An 8,100-nucleotide genomic window follows, 5' to 3' on the forward strand; every position below is an offset into this window, starting at 1 on the left:
TTTTCAGGAGAGACCGGTCCCTGGGAATGGATGGCATGCTTGGTAAAGTAGAGGGGCAGCGACAAGGAGGCCCTTGACAAGATGGATGGACACTGTGGCTGCAACAGTGGGCTCATAGCTGGCCATTGTGAGGCCGGCACAGAACGGGGCAGCGTTTCCTTGTCTCAGACTCGGGACTATGACAAGGCGGAACCCACGGGATGTCGCCTCACGGCAACAACAGCTATGTGTCTCCAGGTCTGCAGATAGATGCTCGCACTTATGAACACTAGCACCTCCGTGTCTCGGGACCGTGTCCCCAGAGAAGTCACTACAGGTCACGTAGGAACAACGTGGAAAGGTGGATAAGCAACTGGCTGAATACGTTCATAATTATCATTGTCCCCTCTCTGCATGGCATGTAAAACCCAGCAGAATTCTGCCCAAGTCAGGGCTAACACCAAGGCAGGTCGAAGAAGCTACTGCTCCAGAAAATTCACCAGGAGAACTCTCTGGAGGAGAGCATGCCTGCCAATGGTTACCGACGAGACAGATGGACACATCTCACTCCACCACTTGCTCCAACTGAAAGTTCAAAACGCTCCCTTGAAGGCACCTCTGCCAGGCCTTGGAGATGGGCCTCTGGGTGTCCGTGCCCCCGATGTCGGCGGCTCCAGCCCCAGGCCAGAGCTCAGGAAGCCCCCGAAAGCTGGACACCCCTCTGATTGTCTCCCACCCCGACTGGCTTCTTGGGGATGGAGGGCAGAAGGAAGCACAGAGACCTGGAACAATCTGACAGGCAATGACGGGATGGGACCAGGGCGGGCAGGGAGGGCAGGCTGTCAGGGGAAGCACACACCCAGAGAGATCTCACTCACGGCCACCCAGCTGATTCAACCTGCTCAGACCGGATTCGGCAATTCTGCAGCAGGGCCCCCTCCCTTTTTCTGGGTTCCTGTGGAGTCCACAGCCTCCACTTCCTCTTCTCTAGAGAGGTCTCCCAAAGAACAGCTCCGAACCCACTGCCATCGAGCCGGTTCCGACCCTATAGGACAGGGTGCAACTGCCACTGTGGGTGTGTACGACTGTTGACTCTTTACGGGAGTAGAAAACCACCTTTTTCTGATTGTTTCAAACTGCTGACCTTGTGGGACCCAAGAGGCCACCAGGACTCCTTGCCAGATGGCCACAAAGGGGCTGTGGCAGGCGAGGCTGGGCGGTGAGCCACCTCCAGTCACCCAAGGGGCTTCTCACGGAGGTGGGGGTGGGAGGCAAGTCCAAGTTTGTGTGCAAAGTTCTCTGAGACCCCTGCTGAAGCACGCTGTGTCTACCAGCCACCATCATCCCGTGGGATGAAGGCGGGCTACTGATCACAGGTTTCAGGATCATTTAACTAGAGTCATTGCTTTGGGTGTTTTTGTTTTAATTTTTAATAGCTTTGCATCCAACCCAATACACCCAGGATGCGATGGCTGGGGCAGTAATTGGCAGGAAAGCACGCTCTGCGATAGGCATGAGGGAGGAGACTAACCACAGGGGCCGCCCGTGACCACCTCTAAGTGCACGGCTGGGTGGCGTGTGCACTGCCGATCGCACCCTCTGCCACAGTTTCCCACCCAAACTTGAAACGGGTCACAAGTCCTGGCCCTACTTCTCACCACCCAGCTGCCCCGACGGCTCAGGAGCAAAGGAACAGTGGAGAGATGCCAAGACCAAGGCAGGTAAGGGGTCGCCTCCAAGCCCCGCATCTGTGCTGAGAACTGACCGACCAACACTCCCCCCACCACCTCAAAACCTAGAGAAGCGCCTGAAAAACACATGGGGTGGGGGGAGAGGGGGTGGGAAAACCTCTGCTTGCAGCCTGGTCTGCCTGGGGACCCCAGGCTGTGCAGGAGTCAAGCGCCACTCACACGCCCCGCTCAGGGCGTCCACGTGCATCATGGACTGTGGACTTGGACAGGGCCTGCTTCCAACAGCCCAGCTCAGCTGGCCATCCTCCATGTCTCCTGACATGGGTGCTAGGTTCCCTGGATGCAGCTCTCCCCCTGGGGAAGGGGGAGTATCATAGGATGGCCCTGGGGATACAGTAGAAACCTTGCCAGAGGCAGGCCCACTGAGGGCACCCACCGCCATGGCTCTTGACCTTAAAACTCTTAGGGGATGCCAAGGGCTCTTAGCTGCTGGGGGAGGAGGGAACCCTAGGGTGGCAGCCCGGGGTGCTTGGGCACCATCAGCTGCTCAGACTTCCTTCCCATGCCTGGGCACCCCAGCTGGAGTCACGGCTCCCTTCCTAGGGGCCTTGCAGCCTCCACTGCCTTGTCCTTGTGCCAGGAGTGAGGGGCAGGCAGAGTCCCTGCCCATCCCCCACAACCCGTTCACAGGGGCTCCCGCCCAGCCAGAGGGCTGGGCTCCAAAGAGGGGGATTTAATCCCATGGGACCAGAGTTTGGTGCCCTCACTGGCCAGCCCCACACTCCTGACATGCCACCACCCCCACCCCACCCCTGGGATCGTAGGGCTTTGTAGGCAAACCTGTTCTGAAGGGTCTCCTCCCATCCAAGCAACATTGTAAAAACCCCACCCAGTTTTGTAGCAGTTCCAGAAGGGGGGCTGCCTCAGACTGAGAGTCAGAGAGCCACAGGTAAGAGGTGCAAAGCAAGACTCTCAGGAGAACTCACACTCCACACGGAAGCGGCTCTGGGAGGAAAGGCAAGGCCCCCGGGGAGCCATCCTGGGGTCTGAGTCCATGCCAAGGGCAGACGTGGACTTTGAGAAGTGGTTGATATCCTCCTGTGTTGTTTTTTTCCCTACAGACTCTCATGGACCACGTTCCCAAACCCCTCTGGCCCAGCCCTCGCCGACTCTGCACAGTGACAGCAGGGCGGGTGTGGGTGCCAGACTTCTGCCTGGAGCAGCGTCCTGTTTTGTTTTTATTTTACAGAAAATGAACTACGTGGATAATCTTTCCGCTGCGAGACAGCCACGTGCTCACCGGCGGGGACTATGCTCTAGGTGTATGACCTGTCCATCATTTTGCCAGGGGACAGGAAAGGGCGCATTCCCGGGGCCCCGAGTCTCGAGTCTCGAGTCTCGGAGGGAGTGAGCCTGGAGAAGGCCCAGCGGGCGTGCGGACCTCGGGGAGTACCAGTGTGCAGAGGATCACACTGCCCCGCCCCCTGCCCTGGCCTCTGGCTGAAACCAATAGGGTCCTGCTTTAGAACAGTGCTTTCTGCCCACCATTTGACCCCCAGGTCAATACGAGACCTCAACTGTTGGAGAAAGAGCCTATGAAAAGGCTCCCTCCAAGCACCTGCAGCCTGCCCCTCCCTCCCCCCACCCCTCCCATGAAGGTCTGCGTGATATTCCTGGGTGAGGGGTGCCCCCTGCAGCGGCACGCTTCCCAAGCCACTTCCAGAGGGGGGTGGTGAGGAGCTGTGGGTGGGTGGGGGAGCCGGGGGAGGTGGGGAAGAGGTCCCTGGGCGCACCAAAGGCCCGGAGGCCACATTAAGAAGGCGGGGAAGGGAATGAGCTCACGCCCACCCAGGATCCAGGAGCAGCTCCTCGCAGCCGTCAGAATGGGCCCAGAGAGCTGCAGGGAGCCCCTGCCCGTGTGAGCCAGCGGCGTCCGCAAACACCGAGGGCCAACGAGGGAACACCACAGGGGTGATGGAGTCCACAGGAAGACTCTGAAGCATCAAACGGTCCACCATTCGGTAGGAATGCTAAGGATCTTCCCAAGCCCATGGGCAGTGCCAGAGCACACAGAAAGCCTGGCCAGCTTGGCCTAGAGGAACCACGAAAGAAGAACCCAGAAAGTGCCCATCCCACCCCCGCCAGCAGCTGTGAGGCCGCCATCAAAACACGTGGGAGCCCGGGCAGGAGCCATGGAGGTTTGCAAAACTCCAGAGCCGTGTATGTAGCCAGATACCAGGCAGTCCCTGCGCCCCGCCCCCTGCCACTCTGGGCAGCTCCCAGAGAAGTCAGTGCATCTCCAGTGACCCCCTTCCTGCGTGTCGGGAGGCAGTGACACCTACAGATGGCTTCTAGTCCTGCCCGCCCCAGCTCAGAGTCGGGGTAGGGGAGATGGGCAATGAACAAGGACACAAGCAAACGGACCAGATGGTCCAAGTAGTGTTGAGGGCTATGAAGATAGCAAGAAGGTGCTTAGGGCCTTGGCAGACCTGGAGCCCCACGCCCCACATGGGGTCCTGTGCATCAACTGGCTCCCCAGGCCCCACACCACTGGGTCAGTCTCCTTGTCCCACCCATGGGCAGCCATCCCCAACCCCAGGCCCCACCCACAGCCCACAGCCCACCGCCCCGCTGCCCCACACACGTGGTCAGCATGTCCAGAGCTTCTCCCCCAAGGCCTCTCTGCAGGCTCCTCTGCAGGCTGGCTTCATTCTTAACCTGCACAGGGACTCCCTGGCCCTTCCAAGACAACGGCACTAAAAGAGCTCCCACCCACCTCCAGCAGCCTCTCCCTGACCCACCCCTGAGCCGAACCAGCAACCTCACTTCCCAGAGGCATCACTGAGCGATCAGGGGGTCCAAACTGCTGATGGTGGCCAGGCCTTGCTGGGAGTGGGGGGTGGGGATGATGGCTACGCAGGGGCCTCCACAGCTACCTGTGAAAAAGTCATCATGGAAAAACAAGAGTGTTCACCAGATGCTCCGGGACAGGGGCTAAGCTGAAAACAGAGGCAATGGGCCTGGCAAGCCAAACTGAATCCCCTCCTGTCCCACCTTGGACATAAATAAAGGCTCCTCCCTTGGTGTGGGGGCATCCTATCACCACCGTGCCATGTGAGGAAATGTGGTGGGAAGTAAAAGCAGGCATTGGCCAGGCTGTCAGGGTGCGAGTGAGTTCTGAGAAAGTGTGCCAGCAAAGTGTGCGGGGACAGGGGACGAGAGGGGAGGCAGCTGTGGCCCAATGCCTTCTGGTTTAGGGGTTCACCAACAGAAGGGCAATTTTTCAGGTTCCTTCGTTTGTGGTCATGGTAATAAGAACACCAAAGGCCCAGTGTCAGAGCCCAGTTCCCTGTGGGACTGGCCGGGAGGGGCTTCAGTTATCACCACCTTTCACAGGTAGCCAGGAGACTCGCTCGGAGAGATGCGGAAGGCCTGGTGCTCTCTTCTCAGGACAGGCTCAAGAATGGAGACGTGACTCCGTCAGTCAGTGAGGGAAGGAGGGAATGGACCTCAGGATACCCCCATTGCCACTCAAGCACACACGGGGATGACGTTTTCCTCTTCCAGTGACTCCGTTTTTCATGCACAGGGCTGTGCGGGGCTTTAAGGGGGGCACTGGCCACCCAGATGAGGGTCATGCTGGCCTCAAGGTAGCCTTGGGGCATGCCATCTGCACCTGTCCCCTTTCTCACCAGCGCCCCTGAATGGGGGCCAGCTGGACTCACAGTCAGGAGGTGGGGCATCCACGAGGCCGGCTCAGGCTCCAGTCTCTGAAACTCCAGCAGGGCAGCTTGCCCCACCTGCCTGAGGCTGAGCACCTGCAGAAAGAAAAGGCAATTGGGAAGATGGACATGATCGGAGTGTTGGGGAGGTCGGCCTGAGGCTGCAGGAGTGGGCTGCCCTCTCAGTGCTTCCGGTTCTTGGCTCAAGGAGGGAATGGGGTCAGGACCGGTGAGCAGTGAGTGAGGGGCCCAGGGAGCAGTTGGCGCCCATCAAGATTTCCAGAGATGGCAAACCCAGGGAGCAGTTGTCCTCAGTGCAGGTCCTTGAGGGACACAGACTGATGGCAGTCCACTCAGGGCAGGTGGCCTGAAAACCACTCCTAGCCCCATAGGAGTAGTGCTAGAACCAAAAGGGGGGTCCTCTGCTTTCCGATTTGCAGCGCCTGCCCCCCAAAGAGACCTGTGTTGCTCGCAGGCAAGCTCCCTCCAGGGTCATGGCCAGTCAGGCACCTGACAGTGGACCTCTGGCCCACACTGATGGGCAGTGACACCATTTAGGATACACTAGACGCTCTGCCAGTGCCCCTAGACAGAGCCCTGGTAGCACAGAGGTTACTCTCTGAGCTGCTAACCACCACAGGGTTAGTGGTTCGAATCCATCAGCCCCTCCCTAGGAAAAAATATGAGACCTTCTCTTCCTGTACAGTCTCAGAAACCCAGAGGGGCAGCTCTCCCCTGCCCTGTCTTGTCGCTGTGAGTCAGAATTCACTCAATGGCAGTGAGTTTGGTATGGGAGCTTGGATCATTCCGGCCTCCAACCCCCAACCCCCATGGCAGTACTGCCCACTGCCCACTTTGGTAAACATTGATGTACAGCCTCAGAAATCCACAAGGGAAGTTCTACCCTGACCCATAGGGTCGCTCAGGCAAACACAGAAGTAGCTCTAAGTAATAATAAAGGAAACAGCCCCACCTGGAAATACTAACGCTGAGGTTTCCAGAGACCTTGGGGGGCATTTTGCACACACCCCACCTTCTCTGCAACAAAGCTATCCATCGGCGGCTCTTTCCCCGGACAGCAGTCTATACAAGCTGCTGGGTCCTCTGCCAGCTCTGGACTGAGCTTTGTTTGGGGAGACTGGTGATCCTGGGGTTCCAGTCCAGGTGTAGAGACAGATTCCCTCTCTGGGCTGCATGCCGGCTCCATGCTCGGTCAACCCTCTGAAGGGCGCAGTGACTTCAAGCGCACTCCAGAGGGCAACGAGAAACGGCCTTTGGCGATCAGATTCCACGCAAGCCGTTAACGCCAGGCCCAACGGTGGAAGGGCGCCCCTGGGCTCCAGCGCCTGGCACCGGCGCCCCCCCGCCCTCCGCCCGCCCACCTGCGTTCCAGCCCGAGGGCGCGGCGGCTTCGATGGGTCACCAGAGGGCGCTGCAGGCCAGCCAGCACGCTCCTCGGACCGCGGCCGCGCCGCTGGACCGCACGGCGCCCCCGGCTCCGCCCCCCGACTCCGCCCCCGCTCTGCGCTCCGGGACCGTGCGGCCCGAGCTGGGACGGTCCGGGTGCTCGCGGCTCCGCGCGCCAGGGACCACATGGCTCAAGCCGCCCCTTACCTGGCTTTGCGCTCCGGGAACGAGTGGCTCGCACCGGCCCCGGCCCCAGACCTGCGCTCTGGGACTGCGTGGCTCCAGCAACTGTCCTCCTGTCCCTGGCTTGCCCCTCCAGAACCGTGTAGCGCAGGCCCTTTGGACCCTGGCTCTGCAGTCTGGGAGGCAGGGCGGGCGGAAGGGACTCCGTGGGCGCGGGACGGGCGCTGGGGATGCGGCGGCGGTCTGGCCTCCCAGGTCCCTTTTTCCAAGGAATTCTGGAAAGTGGGTCCCATCAAGGTGACCCAGCTCTGTGTCAACCGCCTGCAGTGTCGCTGTTCCACAGCTAGCTGGTGGCCCTCACTTCTCCTTGATGCAGCAGAGGAAGCGACCCCTCTCCCAGGAGCCTGGCTGCCTGCTGGGGGTGGGGGGCAGGGAAGAGGGAGGCACCCGGGGAGTCCGACATGGCCGAGGACCGAAAAGCCTTGGACAAGGCGGTGGGGTAGGCGTGGGGGCCTTTGGGGAGGGAGTCCTTGCCCTAGAGAAACAACAAACCACATGTTCTGGGTCCTGAGGCCTCCCCAGGAGGTTTCAGAGTTAATAGCTAATTTACTGCAGACACCGTGCTGGTCTCTAGAACATTCCAGGGGACGCTCTGGCCTCACAGAGGGCTTTCATGTTTCCTTATTCAAGCCCAATTCAGTGAAGCAGGCATGCAAGGGTCAGCAAGGGACCCAGTGACCCAAGGTTACAGCCCTGAGCAGCTAACCCCCACCAGGCACTCCTGGGAGCAAAGGGGGCCATCTGCCTCCTCTGAAACCCTATGGGGCAGTCTGCCCAGTTCTCAAGGGACTCAGCATGGGTTTGGGGTACAGGACATCCATCTAACATTGTAAGGCGACACCTCACGGGGATTTTTGAAGTTTGCTGACAGCTTTCCCTGCCTCTGCCCTACATCTGGACACATAGATAAGCTCTGTGCACCCCCACACAAACACCGCCTGCTTACACAGGATCCACCACAAGCCCGCCCCCTGACCGCAGTGAAACTCCGGTGGGGGTGGGGGGCCCTTCCGGAGTTCACCTGCCAATTCCAGCCTGGGCAGCCGCCCCTGCTCTCG

The sequence above is a fragment of the Echinops telfairi genome, unplaced genomic scaffold, assembly GCF_000313985.2.
Source record: "Echinops telfairi isolate 266 unplaced genomic scaffold, ASM31398v2 ScPeMD7_70;HRSCAF=299, whole genome shotgun sequence".
Classification (NCBI taxonomy): Eukaryota; Metazoa; Chordata; class Mammalia; order Afrosoricida; family Tenrecidae; genus Echinops; species Echinops telfairi.